This window comes from Arvicanthis niloticus, chromosome 24 (assembly GCF_011762505.2).
Source record: "Arvicanthis niloticus isolate mArvNil1 chromosome 24, mArvNil1.pat.X, whole genome shotgun sequence".
NCBI lineage: Eukaryota > Metazoa > Chordata > Mammalia > Rodentia > Muridae > Arvicanthis > Arvicanthis niloticus.
In genome coordinates, this window is record NC_133432.1 from 20,794,991 (window position 1) to 20,820,279 (window position 25,289).

Consider the following 25,289-nt stretch of genomic DNA (forward strand, 5'->3'; position numbering starts at 1 on the left):
TCTCCATTTCTTCTCTTCTTTCTTCTCCACCTCCCCCTCCTTCTCTTTCTCCACCTCCTTTTATTTAAGCCCCCTTCTCTACCTCTTCCTTTACTCCCCCTCCTCCCCCTTCATCTCCCCTTTCCCTCCTTCCCCTTCCTCCTCCCCTCCCCCTCCTCCCTCTCTTCCTCCTCCTCTCCCCATGCCTCCTCCCCCACCCCACCCTCCATTGCCCTCCTTCTTTCTGTTCTTCCTGGCCTCTCCCTGTATACAGAAGAGGTCTGTTCAGGATGTGAGGGGCCATATGCTATCAAGCCACAGGTCTCCCTGAGTTTTGAACTTACTCCTTTTCTTTGCCCAGAAATCCAAACATGCATGACTGTGAAAATTCAAGACTGTTTTTGTATAGAGGAAGATTTTAGATCTGTCTAATACTGGCCTCAAAGATTACAGTGCAATGAATTCTTTATATTGGTCTGTTCTAAGATTATCTTTCCAAGGCTCTTGGTATGGAATCTCTTGATCTCTTCATCCTAGTTCATATTAGTGGTGGGAAGTGTTTACGGTAGAGGGTGTGAACTTAAGCTTATGGGGGAAAGTGGAAATATTTTGGGTGATGTTCTTGATTTTTAGTAATGTTTCCCCAGAGCTGTGGAAATGCAGGCATGGAGGGCCTAGGCACAGGATATTGCACGACTCTATCTAGATTCCAGAACATTCTTCAAGATAACTCAGTGTTTGAGAAATCAAGGGCAGGAGCTGAAGAAACCTTTGGTCAAGAACATCTTACCATGTAGGGCAAGCCCTCCTGAAGACTTTGAACTTGAAGCTGGAAGTCTATATAAGAGAGGGCTCAGAATGGCTGCATGAGAAGTTTGGCTAGGTGTTTAGTTACTTTGGCCATGGCTGTGACAAATACCCAACAAAGAACAACTTCAGGGAAGAATGACTGCTTAAACTTGTGATTTTGGGAACTATGGCTCACCATGGTAGGAAAGACATATTGGTAGGAGTCTGAGGTGTCTTGTCACATGGTACTCACAGTTTGAAAGAAAGAAATATGAATGGTATTGTTATAGTATCTGTCTTTTTATTCAGAAGACCTCAGTCTTGGGATAGTTCAGTCCATAGGTGATGTGGATTTTCCCACCTTAAATATGGTAAGTTTTGCTTGCCACCCTGCCCCTTTTCTTTTGTATTTCAGGCTGATATAAAACTCACAATCAGCCAGGCAGTGGTCATGCACGCCTTTAATCCCAGCACTTGGGAGGCAGAGGCAGGTGGATTTCTGAGCTCAAGGCCAGTCTGGGCTATACAGAGAGACCCTGTCTGGAAAAAACAAAACAAAACAAAACAAAACAAAACAAAACAAAACAAAACAAAACCCCAATAAAACTCACAATCTCCTTGCCTCATTCTCCTGAGTGCTGAAATTGCATCTGCATACCTCCAAGGCCCAATACTAAGTTGATATATTAGGATTTAAGTTGCAGCTATTTGCAAGGGTGATGCCCTGGAGAGCTAGCTGTCCTGACTTATAAGGGTGCTGGCTCCTTGGTTTGGAGGCTGAAAACCTGCTCTTCCATTTTTGTCCATGGATGCCATTTTACTTTCATTTGTGTTGCTGTGATAAAACACCCCTACAAAAACAACTTAGGGAAGAAGGGTTTGTTTCAGCTCACAATCACTGTGGATCTGTCAAAGAAGAGCTTTAAATAGTCACATTACATCCACAGCCAAGAGCAGAGAGAATGAATGTGAACAGGGTTTCGCCACTCTCATGCCAGCCAGGACTTCTGCCTAGGGAATAGAGCTGCCCACAGTAGGTTGGCTCTTCCCACAGCCATTGATGAAGATGATCCCCACAAGCGTGTCCACAGGCCAACTTGAGCTAGACAGTTTAGTCCCTTACTGAGACTCTTTTCCCAGGTGATACTAGATTGTGTTGAGTTGAGAAAGCTAACTTTCAGAGAACTGGTTTTGAGTGACTCCTGGGTGGTTGGTAGTGCAGACCTTAAAACCCAACCCAACCCAACCCAACCCAACCCAACCCAACCAAACCCAACCAAGCCAAACCACAACAAATGGAGGCAGAGAGATGCGCAAATAGCTTTGACAAAATACAGCTTAGCAAACAGCTCTACTTCTAGGTTGGTGCTGCAGGCCAATCTGAAGAAGCTGTTCTCTCTGGGGAGAAGTGGATGCGTACTATTGATATATAAGCTAAAAATAACCAATATTCCAAACAAAGTGTTTTTCGTTTTTTGAAATGAAAATGTGTAGACAAAGCAGGGATCTAAAATGTATGAGTCATTAAATTGCTGACTCTCAAAGCAATGGAGATTCAAAGGGCACTTTCTCTATTTCTCCCTCCCACCTCTGTTCTAAATAGCTTTGATAAAGAGTCTCTTCATAAACAGGTCCCACAAACTGCCCCATGGCCTTATAGTCCTACACAGTAAGAGGCTGAAGGTACTCAACTCCTTCTTGCCTGGTTGCTAAGCTGGTCTCGGTTGCTAGGTTGATGTCAACAACTCCAGTTGCTCCTTGGAGGGCCACCCTCATCTTTTCTCTTTGTGTCTCCCTTTCCTCCATCGATATGAATCTATCATATTGATTCCTCCATTGGAGCAATCAATCATGCATTCATTCCCTCTGCTCTTGATTTTGAATTTAACACGACAGGTAGGGCTCCGTGGTCCCTCTACTGAGTGCTGCTCCCCGCAACCCCAGTGCTTGGCTCAATGAACTAACTACCTAACTCATCAGAACTAACAAGGATGCTGTGGCATGGAACATCTCCAAGGAAGCTGTTTTCACCAGAGCATGTGTAGCACAAAGCACAGGAGCAAGATGAAGCATCTCTGGTTCATCTTGAATTGTTATAGAAGGACTAGGTCTGGACAGTGGAGTGTTGGTGTGTGTGTGTAGGGCAGAGGACAATGTTAAGTGTCATTACTGAGGAGCTGTCTCCTTGTTTTTTGAGACACAATCTCTTACTAGCCTGGAGCTTGATGATTAAGCTGGGCTGGCTGGCCAGTGAGTCCCAGAAATCTGCCTCTCCCCACCTTCCCAGTCCTGGAATTACAAGCGCATGTCAAACCTGGCTTTTTATGTGGGTGCTGGGGATTGAACTCTGGTCCTCATGCTTACAAGGCAACAACCATTTTACTGACTGTACTATCATTCCCTTCCCTCATTTGTCTATCTCTGTGTGTGTATGTGTGTGTATGTATGCATGTATGTATGTGTTTGTATGTATGTATGTGTGTGTATGTATGTATGTATGTAAGTATGCATGTATGTGTATGTATGTGTTTGTAAGTATGTGTGTGTATGTATGTATGTATGTAAGTATGTATGTATGCATGTATGTGTATGTATGTGTTTGTATGTGTGTATGTATGTATGTATGTATGTATGTATGTAGCTATTTATTTATTTGAGACATTGCCTTGTGTGTCCTATGCTGGCATCAGATTCGCTATGTGTTATATAGTCAAAGATGACCTTGAACTTCTGATCCTTCTACCCCAAACCCCCAAGTCCACCATTGTGGAAGTTACAGCAGTAGGGGCTTCATGCAGCCAACTAGTCATATTATTTGCACAGCCAAGAGCAACAGCTTACTGCTCGGCTAGTGTTCTCTACTTTTAAAAATACCACTCATAAATAGGGAATGTTGGTGCCCATATTCAAGGTGGGTCTTTTTACTTCAATGAACCTGAAAAAGCCCTCCACAGGTGTACCGATGGCTAACCTGATCCAGGCAACTCTCTTTGACTCGCTCTTCCCAGGTGATCCCAGGTTGTATCAAGTTGACAGTGAAAGCTAATCACCATAATCCCTATCTCCAACCAACAAACATAGCTGGTAATTTCTGGTCACATGCTTTTATTCATCAAGGCACCATTTAGATCTATATGGATGTTGGAGGGAAAAAGATGAATGATGGTTTCCTCATCAGCTTACAAGATCATGAGGGAAATGGGTTAAGTTTATGTATTAGGAAAAAATCTAAGATCAGGCTGTGTCTGCAATCTCATTCAGAGATGTACGCCTCTCTCTCTCTCTCTCTCTCTCTCTCTCTCTCTCTCTGTGTGTGTGTGTGTGTGTTTGCATGTTTGCATGTATGGGAATATGTGTGTGTTTGAGTGTGCATGCATGTGAGTGCACATGTTTATGGAGGCCCAAGGCTGCTGTCAGGAACCATCCCCCATTGCTCTCCCATCCTAGTCTTTGAGGCAGGGTCTCTTAATCTAAGTCAGAGATCACTCATGTATCTACTTTGCTAGTTAGCTTGCTCTGGGGAAATCCCTGGTCTTCATCTTCTAAGGTTAGAATTACTGGAAAGTTGCCACATCCACCCAGAATTTATGTGGGTTCTAAGGTCTGAATTCTGCTCCTTCAATATGCATAAGGGGAGCCATCTCCCTGCCCCTGACAACATTCTTTTCTACTATGTAATGTGGTGATTTGAACATGCTTGGGCCGTGGCACTATTAGGTCTGGCCTTGTTGGAATAGGTGTGGCCTTGTTGGAGGAATTATATTGTTGTTGAGGTCTCCTGGTGCTCAGCCTCTGCCTAGTGCAGAAAAGACCCTCCTCCTGGCTGCCTGCAGAGGACAGTCTCCTTCTGTCTGCCATTGGATCAAGATGTAGAACTCCCAGCTCCTTCTCCAGCACCATCGTCTGCCTGGATGCTGCCATGCTTCCTGCCATGATGATAATGGACTGAACCTCTGAACCTGTAAGCCAGCCCCTATTAAATGATGTCCTTTGTAAGAGTTGTCTTGGTCATGTGTGTCTTTACAACCATGTAAACCCAACTAAGACATATGGTGATTTAGTTAACCAAGTGTCCCCATTGGTACCTCTCAATGTCACCTTTCTCAATCTCTCTTTCTCTTCATTCTTCTGCTCTGTCACAAGCAGTAGTCAATGAGTATCTTTGTGAGTTTATCCTTATAAACTTGTGCACATATACTAAAGATACATTTTTCAGAAGCAAAATATCTGGAATAAAAAAAAGTGTACCCTGGGGTTGTGGAGTTAGCTCAGTAAAGTGCTTGTCATGGAAGCGTGAGGACTTGAGCTAAATCTCCAATTCCTATCTAAAGCTTGGTGCTGTGGTACATGCTTATAATCCTGATGTTAGACCTGTGGGGATGGGGAAATGGATTCCTGGGGCTCATTAGTCAGGCACCTTAGTGAGCCCTGGGTCCAGTGAGAGACAACAACGACAACCACAATGATAGAAAATAGTAGTCACAAGTCAAGAAGGCTGGCAAGATGGTTCAGTGGATAAAGTCCCTTACTGCCAAGCCTGATGACCCCAGTTCAATCCCTGTGACTTACATGGTAGGAAGAGAGAACTGTCTTGTACAAGTTGTTGTCTGACCTCCACATTAGAGACAGGATGAACTCACACACACACTAGACAGATAAATGTCATTTAAAAACTAAAGAGAATCAAATAAGCTGGAATGGTGTCTGCAGTTGATGTCTGCCCTCTATGCGCATGTACACATGAGTGTGCTCACTCCCACACATGTGTGCATCCACACATGTGAATGTGTATACTACTGGCATCAACACACATACACAGACATACAGACACACAGAGATACACACAGACACACATACACACATGTAGACACACACACACACACATAGACACACAGACACATGCACACATACATACACAGACACATGCACATCCACACATGCTCACAGACAGAGACAGACACACAGAGACACAAACACACATACAAACACAGACACACATACACACATGCAGACACACATGCACACACATAGACACACAGACACATGCACACACACACAGACACATGCACACACACACACAGACACATACACAGACACATCTTCCTCTTTTCCTAACGTTGTCAATTGCTCTCCAGAGCAGTTGCACTGGCTCATCAAAGGACGGGGCTTTTGAGGACAGGGGACACAGAAGTGGAGAGGCAAGAGACTAGAGAGAGGAAGTACTTGAATTTGCTTGTTAATGTAGTTGATCTTGGAGGAAGTGAGTGTGAGCACTCAGGGCCAAGAGCATCGTCCTCTGGGAAGGACAGAACTGCAGGTGCAGCTGAGGCATGAGTCCTCAATGCCACAGAATCCGTGACAGCTGAGCTAGACAAAAAGTAGAAATTCTTCTTCTGCCATACCCTCAATTCTGTGACCTGGGCTCACCAAAATCTTTCTTTTGCCTCTGGTCTACTTTATTTTTTAGATTTATTTTTATTTTTGAATGATGCATATTTATGGGTATGTCCACAGGAGGACAGGTGCCCACTGAGGCCAGAAGAGAACACTGGTGCTGAAGTTACAGGCACTTGTAATTGTCAGGTATGGGTGCTGGGAACTGAACTCAGGTCTTCCGTGAGAGCAGCAAGTACTCTTCTTAACAGCCGAGCTAGTTCTCCAACCTCAATGCATTAAAAATGTTTCTGAACCATTCTTTGATAATTTCCCATATGTATTGATCATATGTTGATCATTTTGACCTCTGCTCCTTCTTCAGCTCCACCCCATAATAACCCTGCTACACCCTCTTCTTCACGTCATATTCTCTTTCATAGCCCACTGAGTCTATTCACTGCTGTCCTTATGTGCATGCATGTGGGGTCATCCAGCTCAACATGGACATCTTAATGGGATGCTTCCTGGAAGAAAAAAGGACCCAAGCTGATTGGCTTGGTCTTCTGTGGGTCTAAGAAGGCACCCACAGCTGCTGTGCATTCCTGTGTGCAAGGGTCTCATGTGCTCGGAAGATGGTTTTGCAGCAGTCTGTCCTGACCTCTGGCTTTTACATTCCCCTAAAGGAAACTCAGTGTCTACTTCATGATTCTCTTGCCTGACTTCAGGCTTAAGAGTTCAGTGGGTTCTTTTGAATAGTAAGGAGATTTTGCCCTAACTGAACAGGGGCTAGTAGCATCTCAGTCCTCCGTGGCTTTAGTTCAAGTCTCTATTTGGGACTCTGGGGGTCACTGTCCTCTCTCAATATGTATTGATGACCAAGTCACCTTCCTTTAGGGTTGGTGAAGGCAAGAGAGGACAGTTTCCTTTACCAACGTATACATATATCCTGTTAACACTTGGGAGGGGTAGGTGGGTGTGTGTTAGAGAGATAGACAGAGACAGTCAGAGAGAGAGAGAGAGAGAGAGAGAGAGAGAGAGAGAACCAGAGATTTTACCAGACCTGAGACTAACTGGAGAGTTTCAATGTAGGGAAGATTACAATGTACCAAGAAATCTCAGCAAGCTGACTATTGCTGGTATCATACGCCTGAAACCCAATACTCTGAAGATGGAGGCAGGAGGATTAGGAATTCAAGGTAACTTTTAACTACATAGCAAGTTTGAGGCCAGCCTGGGCTACATGAGACCCAGTTTTAAGAAAACAAAAGTAAAACAAAGCAAAGGGAATCTTGTTAGAATCAGAGAAAGAAAGTATTTTAAAGGCTCTTTTCATGTATGGATTGTTTTGTCAAGTCTATCGAGGCCTGTGAATTATGTCTTCTAAATGCAGAGTAGAACACTTAAGGTAACAGCAAAGAAAATCAATTATAGTTTAGTGCTGTCTCAAAGCATTAAACAAGCGTGTGGCACAATAGGACATGCGAGTCTTTAGTGGCGCACTAACTAATGCGATGTAGGAGTGGTCATGGGGATGGTCGCACACCTGAGGAGCTGTAGAACTAAGAGTAAACAGAACACATGACTGTAAGGCAATGGGAAATAGCAACATCATAGACGTGACCACCAGTCAGTCCTCCCTCCCTTCCCTCATTATTCCTTCCTTCCCTCTCTCCCCTCCCCTCCCTCCCTCTTCCCTCCTTTCTCTTCTCCATCCTCCACTCCTTCCTTTGATCTTTCCTTCCTTCCTCCTGTTCTTCTTTCTCCCTTCCCTCCCTCCTTCCTCCCTTCCCTCCCTTTCTCCTCTCCTCTGGCTCTCCCTTGCTTTGAGACCCTGTCTATGTTTCAAACTTATCATCATCCTCCTGCTTCAGTAATTGAGAACTGGGGTTACAGGTCTATGCCACCTCACTATCTCATGGGTGTCTTAGTTACATTCACCCTTCTTTAGGAAACATGACCCACAGGAATGGTTTCCCTCTGGCTCCCTCTAACATCCAAAGATTTCACCCCCCCTCACCCCCAACAGTAGACCATAGCAATGGTATTTTAGCAAGTATTAAATTGGAGCTAATTTTACTACTTACATATTTTGGTTTTCTGAGACAGGGTAACATGTAGCCCAGGCTATGTAGCTGAGGATAACTTTGAACTCTTGGGCCTTCTGCCTTCAACTCTTGAGTGCTAGGGTTATAGGCCTGGTTCAAAGTCTCCCATTTAATTGATATTTGGCCAAGCATTTCTTAGGCTAAGATTTGACTTTTTAGAGACACATAAGACTTAACAGCCAAGATTTGTGGGCAAAGTAACACATATATTGTACCATGATGGGGACAACTCTGCTCTTTGGATTGTTTGTTTGTTTGTTTGTTTGTTTTTGTTTTTGTTTTTGTTTTTTTTTAATCAGTGCAAAGGGGAATATCTCCAGCAATGTTTAATTTTGACGTACTACAGATATTTCAATCTCTTCTCACACATCCCTGGCCTGGTTTGTTTGTTTGTGTTTTTCTGGTGTGTATGTTTTTGCATGTGCACTCTTATGTGTGGGTGTGCCCATATTCAAGCACCTGTGATGTCAGAGGTCAGCCTGAGGAGCCCTCTACCTTGCTTAATTTGAGACAGGGTCTCTCACTGTCTTAGAATTCATCAGGTAGGTGAGCTGGCTGCCTGCCAAATCCCAGAGGTATCCTTCTCTCCATCTCCCTATAAAGAAGATTACAAGCATGCACCATCATGCCCAGTTTTTTAAAATGTAGGTTGCAGCGATCAAACTCAGGTCTCCATGATTCATAGCAAACACATTACTAATGGAGCCATCACCCCCAGACCCTTGTCCTGGTTTCTTTGATTAGAGAATTGGATCAGAAGCCAAGATCTTGGTGCTAGGTGTGCTTGTTGCTATGGGACAATTACAACTTCTAGGCCTTCTCAGCTAATAGGACCTAGAAACATGAATGTATACCAAGCCCCACATATATACAATCCACACAGATTTCTACATATACTTATCTTGACTTAAAACATTCATCTGTGTTGTTTCCTATTCCATCACTACATGGATCATTCTAGAATTCCTTCTTGGTGCTAAACTATAGACTCCTACTCTGTCACAGAGCAATTTGGCTCTGACCAGCCACCATCCATTTACTTAATGGAAGCCCAGTATATCCATAATGTCTGGAGAACCATGACATCATTGGCCCACAGGACCTGACTTCATCATCTGTGCATCAACTGCAATGACGCTTACACTCAGCATTCACTGTGTTTGGCTTCACACAGCGGGTCTGTTTCCAAAGCTATTTGAGTTTCACTTTCTTCCTGCCCTCTTCAGTGAGGTCATTTTATATGCCTGCAGTACAAATGAATTTGTTTTTCTTTGGATTCCATCCTAGGATTTGTTTGAGCTTTTAAATGCTTTATAATTTGTTAGCTTCTAGGGGGTATTATCTCATGTAGCCCAGGCTGGCCTCATCCTTTGTAGCTGAGGATGAACTCGATCCAATGGTCTTCCTGCCTCTGGAATTGCAGGCTTGCATTGCCATGGTTCCCCCCCCCCCCAGCCTTAAATTATTGCAGGATATTTGATCACACTGTGAGCCCCAAGATGGTGTTATTTACTGGAAAAAACCTTTTAAAGTTGTGATGTGGCTCAGCCTTAGCACACACTTTTAATCCAGGAGCTTTCTGCACAAATACTGTAAACAGGATTAAATAAAGTCAATCATAGGTCAAGAGGCGGAGCAAGCAAGCAGTTGACAGGAAGTAAACATAGGATTATTAAGAAAAAAAACAGAGAGAGTAAGAGGTAGTTGGAAGGACAGATGGGAGATGCACAGGAAGTAGAAGGGAGGGACATTCAGTTTGAAGGTTTTTTGTTTGTTTGATTTGTTTTGTTTGTTTGTTTGTTTGAGAGGGCATGAAAGAGGGTCATTCCTGGTAGGATATCAGCTGAGGAGAAAGGTCAGCTGGGTGCTTTCTTTGCTTCTCTGAGATAGCAGGCCTTCACCCCAGTATCTGGCTCCTGGGTTTTCAATGGTAAAATCGAATGATTGAGATTTTGTTTCAAAAAACAACATTAATTACTTTTTAATTAATCAATTAATTACTTTAAAATTGGCACTCATTCAAGTAAATACAAGTGCAGTTTGGTGAGTTTACAGAAGTGCATATTGTTATGAACCCACAGTTACAGTGGTATAGAATATGCTTTCCTTGCCTGAAAAAAGGACCTGAGCTTCACCTAGTCCCAGGTTCTCTTGGTCTCCTCTTTTTATGGTTTTGCCTTTTCCACGGTCTCACTATAGTACGTGGCCTTTACAGACTGGTTGCTTAAATATTTGCCTTAGTTTGATTATGAGGATGTACATGTGAATGAGTGCAGAGGCCAGCAGAGGGCGTTGGATCTCCTGGACCAAAGTTACAGGTGGTTGAGCCACCCAACATGGCTGCCGGAAACTGACCTAGGTCATTAAGAAGAACAAGAAGTGCCATTAACAGCGTATCCATCTTTCCAGCTTTACATTGCTTTCATTCACTTGAGTGCACAGACATTTGTGATCCATGGATGCCTTTTGTGTCTTGTCTTTGTGGGTGTGTCTGTGTGTGTACATGTTTAGTGTTTTCATGTGTGAATGTGGTATGTGTATTATGCACATGTGTGGGGGAGTGCATGTGTCCATGTGTACACATTTGGAAGCCAGAGGGAAGTATCAAGTGTCTTCTGTGAGTCTCCATCGATTCCACAGAGATGAAGTTTCTTACTAGAACTAGGCTTCATGTCTTAGCTTCCTTTCTCGGCCTCCCACTGTGCTGGGGTTATACGCACACATGACCACCTTGGCTTTTTATGTTCTGGGAGTCTGGACTTGGGTCCTTATGCCTGTGCAGCAAGCACTTCCATTCATGGAGTCATCTCTTGGGCCTGTGTCATGACTTTCTGGTTCTCCGTCTCTTTTTCCTAGCCTTTGAGATGTCTATACAATGCATTTTGATCCTATTTTTTTCACCTCCTTCCCCCAACTCCTCTCAGATCTTACCCATCCTTCTCTGCTCACCCAAGTTCATTCCCTCTTTAATTTTTTTTCTCCTCATTTATTTTTGTCCTTGGCTCACCTTACAATTTATACATACATGGCAATTTGCTTGTTGCTTTCTCTCTATGATTTCAGATGTGTGCCACAGTAGGTTCTGGGGTTCAAACTCAGGTTGTCGTGTTTGCAGGGCTCCTTCCCCCCAATTGTAGAGGTAAAAGAGTCTTTGCATCCTTCTCTGGTCACACCCAGGCTGTAATTATGCATTAGGAACTGGAATTAATGTTTAAACAATCAAACAGCAGTGCCGGCTGCTGTACGCCCCCCGCCCACCTGTTTTACACCTACCCCCTCAAAAGTGACACTATACATGTGGGAGAAAGCTGTGACAATAACATTGTTTGTTTTCTTTCCACTGATCTCACGGGTAAGAACACTTTTTCCATTTTGAAAAGATTTTTATTTGTGCGTATGTGTCAGTGGGTATGTGTATATGAGTGAAGTTACCTACAAAGGCCAGGAGAAGGCATTGGATTCCCTGGAGTTGGAGTTACAGATGACTGAGAGTTGCCCTATATGGGTGCTGGGAACTGAACTTGGGTCCTCTGTAAGAATAACAAGTGTTCTTAACCACTGAGCCATCTCTCAGGCTGAGGAACAAATTTCAGAACTAGTCTTTCTTTTCTTTAGTGTAAACAATCCCTTTCAAATAGTTCCAGAACAGTGCTTGTGATGGTTAACTTTCATTGTTAACTTGACTGGACTTAGAACCAGCTGGGAGACACACCACAGAATGTGTCTATGAGGGTGTCTCCAGAGAGGTTTAACTGGGAAGGAAAGGTGAACCCTGAACGTGGGCAGCACTAGCTCATGGGCTAGAATACCAGACTGAATAAAAAGGGTGTGGTGCTTTGAATAAGAATGACCCCCATAGGCTCAAATATTGGCATACTTAAGTCACCAGGGAGCCATACTATTTGAAAGGATTAAAAGGATTAGAAGGTGTGACCTTGTTGGAGGAAGTGTGTCACTGAGGGTAGGCTTTGAAGTTTCAAAAGCCCATGCCAAGCCCAGAGTTTCTCTTTCTCTGTCTGTGGAACACAATGTAGTTCTTAGCTACTGTTCTAGCACCTACCTGCCTGCTGCCATGCTGCCACTCCCATAAAGATAATAGACTAAACTTCTGAAACTGTAAGCAAGTCCACAATCAAATGCTTTCTCATATAAGACTTGCCTTGGTCACGGTGTCTCTTCAGAGCAATAGAACAGTGATTAAGACCAAGAGAGTGCTGAGCACTGGGAAGCCCTTTTCTTGGAGGTGAACAAGCAGCCTTCATACTCCTGTGGCCACTATGGCACACAACTATTCTTAAAGCTAGTCCCAAGGAATTGGGCACCCTCTCTGGCTCCCCTGGGTACCAGGGTCACTCATGGTGCACACAGAGATGTACTTACAGGCAAAACATTCATACATATATTTTTTTTATTAGAATAGGGAGCAGCAAATAGCTAGTGTTTTGGGCAGAGTGGAGCTACTGGAACTATATTAAAATTTAAATGTAATAACAAAATTAAAATGTTAACTTTCACTGTTAACGTGACTGCATTTAGAACCACCCAGAAGACACACCTCTGGACGTGTCTGTGAGGGTATCTCCAGAGAGGTTTAACTGAGAAGGAAGGGAATCTTGAATGTGGGTAGCACCGGCTATTCTGGGAGGGGATATGGAATGTTCCAGTTGCTTTATGTAACAACTTGGCAAATTTTCACACAGTCAAAGGTGTATCTGTTTTATCTCATGCTTTCCATTTCTAGATATTTAACCAGTTTAAATAGCTAGATGCTTAGCTAAACAACTGGATGTGTGTGTTCATACGAAGACTCTAACATGACTATTAATTGCAACTTTATTTGAATAATTAAATTTAAATCATTAACATGACACACTGAAGACTCAGTGACTCTCTTTGTTTCTCCTCCCAGTAGCAAAAGTCCTGAGAAAAGCAACTTCAAGAAGGAATTAAAAAAACCTTGTAAACACTTATTTATGTATTTATTTTTACATTTTTTGATTTATTTGTATCAGGGAGGCACACTGCCCCAGCACACATATGAAGACATGAAGACACACATATGAGGAGAGCTGGCTGGAGTCAGTTCTCTCCTTCCACCATGTGGGTTCTAGGAATGGAAGAACTCAGGTGGGCAAGGTTGGTGGCACACACCTTTACCTGCTAAACCATCTTGATGGCTCCTAAATGTTCTTGTTTAATTTTAGCACGTTAATTATATATAACAATAAGTCTCATGGCATTTTCATACACATATACTGTGTTTTGATTATATTTGCTCCGTTACCCTCTCTCCCACTGGGCTGGTCTTCCTCTCCTCTCAGCTATACCCCTCCCCCCCCCATTCTGTGTTCACATCTTTGTGAAGGATTTACTTTGGGAGGTTTCAGTCCTTCTGGGCCTGTGAGGAGGCAGAGCGTCATGGTGGCAGGAGCAGTGGTAGAGGCTGCTTACCTCAGGGTGGACTGGAAATCTCATGAGGAAAGGAGGGAAGGAGAAAAGGGAGGAAGGAGGGGAGGAGAAAAGGAGGGAAGGAGGGAAGGAAGGAAGAAAAGGAGAGTGAGAGAGGAAGGGGGGATGAAAGGAGAGATAGATAGATAGAGAGAGAGAGAGAGAGAGAGAGAGAGAGAGAGAGAAAGAAAGAGAAAGAGAGAGAGAGAGAGACTTGTGGAGGACTTGTCTCCAGTAACTCTTTTCAGCTAAGCTTAACCTCTGGAAGTTTCCAGAACTTTTCAAGATTATACCTTCCTCTTTATCTCTGTAACTATAAAGAGATAAGGAAACTAGGGTGGCAGATGTGGCTTACTTGACAGAATGCCTGCCCAGAGAACTAGCATCCTATAATCCTGGCAATGAGAAGGTGTAGGCAGGAGGATTGTAAATTCAAGGTCATCCTTGGCTACATAGGGAGTAGGAAGCCAGTCTGGGATAGATAAGACCTTGTTCCTTCTGTTCCCCAAAGAAGCCAAATAATGGGCTAGGGTTGTAGCTTAGTGTTTGATCACTAGCATTGAGGTGGGGGGGGCTGGTAAACATGAACATACAAAAATCCGTGTCCCCCAAATTCCAACTATCATGATTCTTGCAGGTGAGGGGAGACAATTGGGGAGGTGAAAGGAAGGAATAACAAAGGGATATAGATACATTTACCATGTGATGTGTATACCAGAGTATGCACACAGACAAAAGCTTACCAAATTAGGAGCTGGGACTCAGTTGGTAGAGTGTTTACTAGCACACGTGAAGTTCCAGCTCTATCCCCTGCACAGCATAAACCATGGCGATGCATATCATAATCCCAATACTTGAGGTGAAAGCTGGAGAATCAGAATTTCAAAATCATCCATCACATTTATTTGTGTGTGTCTATGTGTCTGCATGTGTGTGTTTGTGTCCATGTGTGTATGTATATATGTGTTTTTGTACATATGTGTGCACATATGTGTGCATTTGTATATATGTGTGTATGTGTGTGTATATGTGTGTGTTTGTGTGTATGTGTATGTGTGTTTGTATCTATGTATGCATGTGTGTATGTGTATGTATGTGTGTGTTTGTGCGTGTGTGCATATATATGCATTTAGTTTGAAGCAGTCTAGAACTTTACATGCAGTTTGTTGTATTTCAATAATCCTCTAATAATTTGTTTCTTAAAATGAATTTTGGGATTAGCTTCAGCAATAACAGAATCAACAGAAATTGCCCAGCACTTTAGCCTTTGGATAGATGCTGTTTTTCCATTTTTCTTTTTTTCTAAACTCGCATTCACTGACAGGTGAAAAATCTATCACTTTCTGACAAGTCCCCTGTGATCTGACCAGCTTTCCAGTCCTTATTTTTATTAATTGTCCCACTTCCTCACTTTTATTTATTTTCTAACTTAAAAAAAAAGATTTGTTTTATTTTATTTTACTTGTATGTATCTGAGTGCATGTATGTACATGCAGTCAGTGTCCATGGAGAAGTGGAGAGGGCATTAGGTCCCTGGAAGTTACAGATGGTTGTGAGCCATCCAGTGTAGGCTTTGGGAACTGGTGCTCCTGACTGTAGAACCATCTCTCTAGCCATGGATTTATTTTATTTTTAAGTGCATTTATATAACAAGGTTTAGTCTTTTCCACCCCCCCCCCCCCCCATTTCCCTCTATCTTCCTGTGGTAGTATAAATAGGTTTGTCCCCCATAGATTCATGTGTTTGAATGCTTGACCCATAGAGAGGTGCACTATTAGGAGGTATGGTCTTGTTGGAGTAGGCATGGCCTTGTTGGAGGAAATGTGTCACTGTGGGGCGGGGCTTTGAGGTCATATATGCTCAAGCTACACCCAGTGTGACACACAGTCTCCTGCTGCCTGTGGATCAAGATGTAGAACTCTCAGCTCCTCCAGCACTAAGTATGCCTGGATGCTGCCATGCTTCCCACCATGATGATAATGGACTGAACCTCTGAACCTGTAAGCCAGCCCCAATTAAATGGTTTTCATTGTAAGAGTTGCCATGGTCACAGTTCTCTTCATAGCAATGGAACCCTGACTAAGACAGCTCTTCCTCTCTCTACCATTAGAATCCCCCCCCCCCCGCCTTCACATTTTCTTTTTCTGTGTGGTTCATTGGGGTTAGAATGACTTGCTTGAGTGTGGTTGTCGTGGGGTCTATTTATCAATGGCTCTGAGAAAAACGACACTTCCTCCCCCAACAACCATTAACAATTATCCCTTGTGGAACGTGTGTGGTCTAATGAGCGCCTCTCCTTGATAAAATGTTGATGGTGCTTTGTGCAGGTCTTATGCAGATAACCACAGCTGCAATGGGTTCATGAGCACAATGGTTATATTGCTTCCAGAAGACATCTTTATGCTGTGCATCTCCCCATCTTCCAGCTTCAGTAAGAAACTTCTCTGATGAAAACTAAGAACAGTATGCTATTTGAATAATAATGACCCCCATGAGCTCATATATTTGAATGCTTAGTCATCAGGGAGTGGGACCATTTGAAAGGATTAGAAGGATTGGAGTAGGTGTGGCTTGTTGTAGCAAGTATGTCACTGTGGGGCAGGCTTTGAGGTCTCAGATGCTCAAGCTAGGCCTAGAGTGGCTTTCATTTCTGCTGCCTGTGGATCAAGATGTAGAACGGTCAGCATCTTCTCCAGCACCATGTCCACCTGCATTCTTCCATGGTTCCTGCCACGATGATAATGAACTAAACCTCTGAAGTGTAAGGCAGCCCCAACTGAGTGTTTTCTTTTGTAAGAGTTGCCATGGTCATGGTGTCTCTTCACAGGAAATAGAACACTGATTAAGATAGCCATTCCTCACCAACTGAGGCTTCAGGACCATACTGACTTCTGGTGACAGAAGCTACCCTGGTCTGTTTTTAAGTTTGTTATATATAAACATGAAGGTGAATTTGTCTTCACCATTCTTCTTTCATGTAATTTGTAAAGATCCATTCCTGCCCTGTGTTTATAGGCTCTTCACTAGTGATATGGCATGTTCTCAGTCCGTGTCATAATTTATTTATCCAGGCTACTATTGATGGGCATCTGGATAGTTTCCAGTCTGGCGCTATTCTCAATAGCACTGCTGAAAATACTCTAGGACGTATATTTTTGTGAACATTTGAATTCCTTGTTTATTAACTAGTTTCCTAAGAAAGAAATTTCTAGGCCATATGCACAAAATTTAGCTGTGTATGACTTTGAATAAAAGGTATTATGTTGGACAGGCTATTTTGAAATTTGATTTATGTCTTGGGATGTGAAAAATATTATTTGCTAAAAATTTAATACATATATACACAGTATTTTGATCATATTTACTTTCCTTCTGGAGCCTCACATGCCGTCTCCCCAAACCATGATCAACCTACCAGGACCACACTCCTGAAAAAAAAAAAAAAAAAAAACATTAGCAGCTATCATTGTAGAAACTAAGGTAGGGGTAGGGGCTCATGAACTCCCTTGTCCCATGCTAGAATGTCAACTGACTTGATCTTATGCAGGGCTTGTGCAGGTAGCCATGGCTTCTGTGAGTTCATGAGTACAATGAGACTGTCATGTTCAGAAGATGCCATTTCATGTCATCCTCCACCCTCCAACCGTCTTCGGCTCTTACAGTCTTCTATGATGGTCCCTGAGTCTTGGGGTTTGTGAAATATACTTTTCATTATGGGTGAAAACTTAAGTGTCACCTCCTCTCTGCACTCTGACCAGTTGTAAGTGTCTTGTGTCACCTTCCTCCCACTGCAAACACAAGCTTCTCTGTTGATGGCTGAGAGCTAGGTTCATCAAAGGGGATAAAGATTAAGTGTTCAAGGGGGCAGTTTGATACTATGTCCATTTTGCAAAATAATACTGGTAGGTTGGTCCCTGAGGCCTCTGAGCTCCCCAGCCATGGGTTCTTGGCCAGATTCACAGTTGAAACTTGATTTAATGCTTAAATGAGTCAGCTCTTTCCCAAGGTTACTCACTAACATTTATTTATTTATTATTACTATTTGTGTAATTATTACACAAGTATTATTAATACTGCTCATGTGTAAGCAGGTTTATGTATGGACACATACACATAGAAGCCAGAGGATAACCTTGGGTATCATCCTCATCATAGCTGTCTACCTCCTCCGAGATAGGGTCTTTCAATGGCCTGAGCTTACCTAGTAGGCTAGGCTACCTGGCCAGTGAGCCCCAGGTATCTTCTTGTCTCGGCCTCTCTGGATTACAAGTACATACAACCAGGTCTACCATTTTTTATGTGAGTTCTGGTGATTAAGTTCAGGTCTTGTTGTTTGCAAGGCTATCTCCTCACCTATCAATGGTCAGTTTGATGGCCGAGTTTTCACTAAGATAAAAACCACCATATACTACATTTATAATGCATACAACCACACCCTTATTCAACAAATATACTGTATCTGTGGTAATTAGATTTTTTAAAATTGCATTTGTATGTGAATGTGTGTGTGTGTGTGTGTGTGTGTATAACTTGTAAACATGAGTTCTGGGGGTGGAACTCAGGTCATTCAGCTTGGTGGCAATGGCCTTCTCCTGCCGAGTCTTTCCACTGGTCTGATGGTACATGTTGAATTGGAATTGCTGGATTTAATAGACATTTAAGATAACACACAGTGATGGTAAATCTTGGTTGGCAACTTGAGGGGATTTGGAATCACCTAGGAGATGCATCCTAGGCACGTCTGTGAAGATGTTTCCAGGTTGAATTAACAGAAGGTAAGGACCCACTTTGAATGTGGATGGCAGCATCCCATGGTCTGGGGTCTTAAATTGAAATAAAGGAAGACGTTTTCTGAGCACCAGCATCCATCTCTCTCTGCTTCCTGACTGTGGGGTGTAATGTGACCAACCAGCCGCTTCATCTGCCATGATTGACTGTACCTGGAACTGTGAGCAAAAAACCAACCACTTTCTTTAAGTTACTTTTGACATAACTGTTTTGTTACAGTGATATACGTAAGACATGCACATAATTTTTTAAAGAAAAATTTTATTTATTTATTTATTTATTTATTTATTTATTTATTGTATATGAGTACACTCGCTGTCTCAGACACACCAGCAGAGGGCATTGGATCCCATTACAGATGGTTGTGAGCCACCATGTGGTTTCTGAGAACTGAACTCAGGACCTTTGGAAGAGCAGCCAGTGCTCTTAATCACTGAGCCATCTCTCCAGCCCTAGACATGCACATAATTTAATCTCTTTCTTGAAATGATGGCATATATTTGGTTATTATTTTCTAAGAAGATACGTGTTTATATATTCTCATATTGGATTCTCTCCATAGTTTTAAATCATGCCAATCTAATGGGACCTCTTAATCTCTTATATTAATAGTTCTATGATTATTAGTGATTAAAAAAAACAAGTTTAGCTCTTTCTCTTCCGGTCCCAGGCGCTGCGGAAGCTGCAGCTTACCGTGCAGACATGGCCAAGTCCAAGAACCACACCACACACAACCAGTCCCGCAAATGGCACAGAAATGGCATCAAGAAACCCCGGTCACAAAGATACGAATCTCTTAAGGGGGTTGACCCCAAGTTCCTGAGGAACATGCGCTTTGCCAAGAAGCACAACAAGAAAGGCCTGAAGAAGATGCAGGCCAACAATGCAAAGGCAGTGAGTGCACGCGCAGAAGCCATCAAGGCCCTGGTAAAGCCTCAGGTCACCAAGCCCAAGATGCCAAAGGGCCCCAGCTGCAAACTCAGCCGCCTGGCTTTCATCGCTCACCCCAAGCTTGGGAAGCGGATTGGAAGCTACATGGCCAAGGGTCGTAGGCTCTGCCAACCAAAGCCCAAGGTTCAAACCAAGGCAGAGGCCAAAGCTCCAGCTAAGGCCCAGGCCAAAGCTCCAGCCCAGGCTCCTAAAGGTGCCCAGGCCCCTGTGAAGGCCCCATAGAAAAGGCTCCTGCCAGTGTGAAGACAGATGGACTGCCATGACACACCTACCCACACACTATTTGCAGATGACCAGTGTCCTAGGCTGTTTTTACAAATAAACTCGAGGCAAGAAAAAAACAAAAAAACAAAAACAAAAAAAAACAAGTTTATTTTTCATTTACATATGTGGCCAATTATTATAATGGCTTCCCCCCCCCCCCCCAGTGGTATTTTGTTTGTTTGAGATAGGATTTCACATAACCTGGCTGACTTCAAACTAGTTCTATAGCAGAGGATGACCTTGAACCTCTGATCCTTCTGCTTTTATTTTCTGTTTCTTTTTTTTTTTTTCTTCTAGACAGGGTTTCTCTGTGTAGTCCTGGCTGTCCTGGAACTCACTCTGTAGACCAGGCTGGCCTCAAACTCAGAAATCGGCCTGCCTCTGCCTCCCAAGTGCTGGGATTAAAGGCATGCACCACCGTGCTAGAATTACAGAGAGGGAGAGAGAGGAAGAAAGAAGGAAGAGGAAAGAAAGAGGAAGGGGAATGAAGGAGAAATAAAGGGATTGAAAGTGAGAGAGAGAGTCTTTCCCTTTTGGAGATTATATTTTAAAAGGAGATATGGAACTCGATAATAAATTCCAAGTATTTAAAAAAATTCCTGAATTACTATGACAATTATAGAGAGATCCATAGTTTTAATTGCCATATAATTAATGTATATTTAATACCAGGTAAAGCTCATCTTTATGCCTTTATAAATATTGAATTTTGCAGGTGAACTCTAGAACCTTCTGATCTGATTCTAATATAAGTGTCTTAGCTTCTTCTGCTGCTATTATAAAATACCTGACAGAGGCAACTTAAGGGAAGAAGGGTTGACTGTGGCTCACAGTTCAAGGGTATAGCCCCTTATAGTGGAGAAGGCAGTGCGAGGCTTCTGGCCACATTGTGTCTGCTGTCAGAAAGCAGAGCAAGGCAAATGCTGGTATTCAATCTACCTTTTCTCCATTTTATTTAGTCCAGGGCCCCAGCCCATGGGATGGTGCTGCCCATTCAGTGTGAGTCTTACCACCTTGGTTAACTCAATCAGAATAATTCCTCATAGATGCTCCCAGAGGTTCATCTCTCAGGTGATTCTAGATCTCACTAAGTTGCCATGGACCATAACAGAATCCCACTGGGATTCCAATTGTTATCACTTCGAAGTTAATTTAGCAATCTCTGCTATTGTTTTAAAAAGATTAACAATAAGGTATGCTCCTTTGTTTTCTTTTCTTTTTATTCCAGGGTCCTTTTATGTTTCTTGAGAGAGTTTTACATTTCTTTCCATATAGACTGAACATTTTATTTCTATTGCAAATGAAAAAAAAATACCTTGGCTTCCATTATATTTCATACCTTGTTATTTTCGTAGGGGAGAAAGGTATTGATTTTGGTGCACACATATTTTTGTAACTTGGTATTTAAGCGAGTTCCCATATGATTCCTAATAGTATTCCAATTGATTTCTTGTTAAGTTATTTGTTGCAGAATGGTGCATTCTAGAAAGCTCCATGGTTGGTTGGACTTTTTGACCAGACTAAATGACTCTCTGTCCCATTTAATAACTCTTATCTTGAATTACATTTTGTCTAATATTTACATCATACATTCCATCATCTTGTTATATGAAGTAGTCTACATTAGCTAGTCTTTCACTGAAAACTATTATGTCTACCTCAAAAAAAAAAAAAAAAGTGATTGTTAACTCTGTTTGGGCCCCAGCTAGACATTAATCAGAATTGTTAGCCTAATTCCGACAAACACAGAATGTCAAGTTCAGACTCTCAGGTCACTGACATGGTTCATAGACTTGCTATAAATTTGGGGGTTTTCATGATCCCCCAAGGTCAACAGTTTGTTAAAGTGACTCACAGAACTCTGGAACCATAGGTGTGATGTGTAGTTTTAAACTGTCAGCTTGACACAGCCTAGAGTCACTTGGCCTAACCGAGTCAATTATGAAAGTCTTAATTGAGAAGTTGTCTTCATCTGGTTGACCTATGGGCATGTTTGTAGGGGTTTGACTTGATAATTAATGGATGTGGGAAGATCTGGTTCACTGTGGGTGGCACTATTCCCTAGGCAAGAATACTGTGTTTAGTGAAAAAGCTAGCCGAGTAGGAGCAAGTAGGTAGCGTGGGCGCATTTGTTTTTCTCTGGTCGTGACTGTGAATGTGATAAAACCAGCTGCTTCAAGCTCCCGCCACTCTGACTTCTTATACAATGGGTTGCAATGCAGAATTGTAAGCGGAATCAACTCCTTTCTCCCTTAAACTGCTCTTCATCAGTCTGCTTATCACATTGACAGAAACGAAAGCAGGTCATCAGGGAGTATTTAGGCGTGATGGTGTTAAGTGAGATCTGAAGAGGAGGTCTAGGATGGTGAGTAGGCCTTCCATGTCCTGGCAGTATCAGGGCATCTGACTGTCACAGCATGCGATACCGTTCAGTAGCTAGGAAGCTCTACTGAGCTTTGATATACTTCCTTTATAGCAGGTATCCATACACTCATGAGCATCCGTAGTCCCTTCACAGTGTGCGTTGCTTACGTCTCTCACTGATTTGACAGACTCCTTACATGAACAACTTAAGGGAGGATTTATTTTTGGTTCACAGCTTGAAAGATTATATTCTATCATGGCGGGGCAGGTATGCCAGAGTTCATGGTGGTGGGGACGTGTGGCCTCCACGCCTCACATCAGTGCTGACCAAGCAGCAGAGAGGGAAAGCCAGCTAGCATCTGGCTTTTTTTTCCCTTAAAAAGTCAATTAATTAAAAAATAAGTGCGTGCGTGCGTGCGTGCGTGTGTGCGTGCGTGCGTGCGTGCGTGTGTGTGTGTGTGTGTGTGTGTGTGTGTGTGTGTCTACTTCTCTGTATGTGCACTACACTGCTCACAGTGACCCCAGAGTCCAGAAGAGGGAGTTAGCATCCCTGGAACTGTAGTTCCTGGCAGTTGTTAACGGCTCAACCTAGGTGTTTACAAGAGTAAGCAAGTGCTTTTAGCTGCTGAGTCATTTCCTCAACCTCCCTCCCCCTCCCCCCCCCCACACCTCTATACTTCCTAAACTAAGTTAAAGCAAAAGCCCAGACAAATGCTTTATCAGGGAAAAAAATGTAGCAACACAGAAGATATTTATATAAACCCCTCCATAAACATCCCCCAGTTCTTCAGCCCATGGGATGCCATTGCTAAAGCTGAGTTAGTCGTTGTTCTTGTAGAACTGTTTATTTTTGAAGCGTATACATGGAATAGCTTCTACGCTGTGGATGACAGGTGCCCTTCAGCTCACAATGGCTTTGCGTCTTGTCCTAGTTTTATTTTTATTATGGTGATAGCACCTTAGGGGAGAATCACTCAAAATTCTAGGTTAGAGTCTATCATGGTGGGGAAGTCAAGGCAGGAATTTGAAGCAACTAGTCCCATCCACAGTCAAGAGCAGAGAGCAATTGATTAATGCATGGATGCTTGGGTTCGACTTGCTCTTACACTGATATACTCTAGGACTCTCTGTCTAGGGAATGGTGCCGCCCATTTTCAGGAAGGGTGTTGCCACTGTAGTTAACACAATTGAGACAATCTCCTCAAACATACTCACAGGTTAATCTTATCCAGAACAATCTCTTATTGACATTCTCTTCCCAGGTGATTAATTCTAAATTGTGTAAAGTTGTCAATTAAAACCAACCATTGCTTATCCTAATAAACCCACTCTATGCGAGAATAGTTTAAGTGGAAGCTGTACCAAATTCCCCTTACTTATAAACGGTCACAGTTTAACCTGGCCTACTTATCTTAAATGTGTTCAGAACACTCCCGTCAGTCTGTTGCTCTTCACAATCTTCTAACACAAATCCGATTTGATAACATATTGTAGGATCTCTCACAGACTTTATTGAGTACTATATTGAAGGTGAAAAATCAGTTTATTGCATGGGTGTGTACACAGACCATCATAAAACTGAAAAACAGAACCGGAAGGTGATACATTGAAACATTTTGTAAGTTAGAGGTTGTTTGTACGTTTAATGCTGTTTAAAAGGTCCTCATTTTAGTTATTTCTTTAGAATCTTTATACTTCACTGCATAGAACCCATTATTAATTGAAAACTTCTTCCTGTTATTTTCAACCATTTTATTAAATGCATCAGTTCTTTCAGAAGAAAACTTTAGTGGGAATTCTATTTAATTATAGTATTTTTTCATTTTCTTTCATTACAATATTTCCATGAGTGTCATTGCGCAGCTACATATGTAAGATGTACTTTAAACGTTTTTTAAAAAATTATTTCTGTGTGCATGTGCACACAGATACACACACACACACACACACACACACGGTTATGTGCATATGTGTAGGGGTCAGATAAAAACTTGCAGAAGTCACTTTTCCCCTTCCTCTCTGTGCACTCCAGGATTGAACTCTTGTCGTCAGGCTTGGTGGCAAGCCCCTTTATGCAGTGAGCCATCTCAGCTGCCCCATAAAATGCATTCTTAAAAAACAAATATAGTGTTAGAAAGATGTGTGCATTCTAATTTTTAAATTGGTGCATTCTAACTTTTAATTGGTTAATTAACAAATAAGCAATGAAATAACTAATTGATTAACCAACTAACTAACAAATAGCTAATTAACTAACCATTTAACTAATTCATTAATTCATTAATTAAGTAGTTAACAGATTAGCTACTGGTGTTTTTTTGTTTTTTTGGTTTTTTTTTTGTTTTTTGAGACAGGGTTTAACTCTATAGCCTAACCTAACTTGGAATGTGCTGTGTAGCCCAGGCTTGCCTCCAACTCAGCATCATCCTGCCTCATCCTCCTGAGCACTGGATGACAGGGTGAGCACCGTTGCCCACCCAAGGGATCCTTCAGCAATATCTAGCCAACTGTTCCCACTTGTGAGTACCTACCTGCTGTCAGATACTTTACAGTCTCTGCATCTGTTAAGTGTGAGCCCTGCCCTGGTGTACTGTCCATTTTAAGTGAGCTTTGTCCATAGTTTTCTTTTGAAATCCTATGATCTTTCAAATCTTTCCGTCTTCAGTGAACTGGAAAGTATACATGTGTGCCCAGTTTGGTTCCACTTTGGTCACAGAGCCAATTTATAGTTTTACACATTTAAACTTTGTTTTTTTTAGTTAAACCACTTGAAATGTTATCATTTCTATTAAACATTTTCCTTTGCAAAACAAGGATGCTTTATGTATGCCTGATTCTTTTGTTTTCTTTTTTTCCAGACAGGATGTCACTATGTAGCCCAGGCTGTCCTCAAATTCCCAGTGACCCTCCTAGCCCAGTCTCCTCCTGAATGCTGGGATTACAGGCATGTCCCAACACATGTAAACCTGCCTAACCCTCTCTACCTGTTTCTCTTCTCCCCTTTCTCTAGTTGACTATCCTTGACTTTAACATATGACATGCTGGTAAACTTTGGCAAATTGCATAACCATGAAAATATAACTGTGGCATCATTGTTCCGACGTGTGATACCATAGTACATGGGTTTTGTTTTTCTTTTTTTTTGTGTGTGTGTATTGTCTATGTGTGGATGGTGTATGTTTACATTGGTGGCCGGGGGTTATGCATGGAAATCAGAAGAGGGCA

The 25,289-nt window shown here is 42.4% G+C and overlaps 1 protein-coding gene and 1 pseudogene across 8 annotated transcripts in view; both read left to right on the plus strand.

Moving 5' to 3' along the window:
• Caln1 (calneuron 1) overlaps positions 1-25,289 on the plus strand; it is a 474,231-nt gene that overhangs the window by 47,804 nt on the left and 401,138 nt on the right. The window lies entirely within an intron of this gene.
• LOC143437857 (large ribosomal subunit protein eL29 pseudogene) lies at positions 19,131-19,716 on the plus strand (annotated as a pseudogene).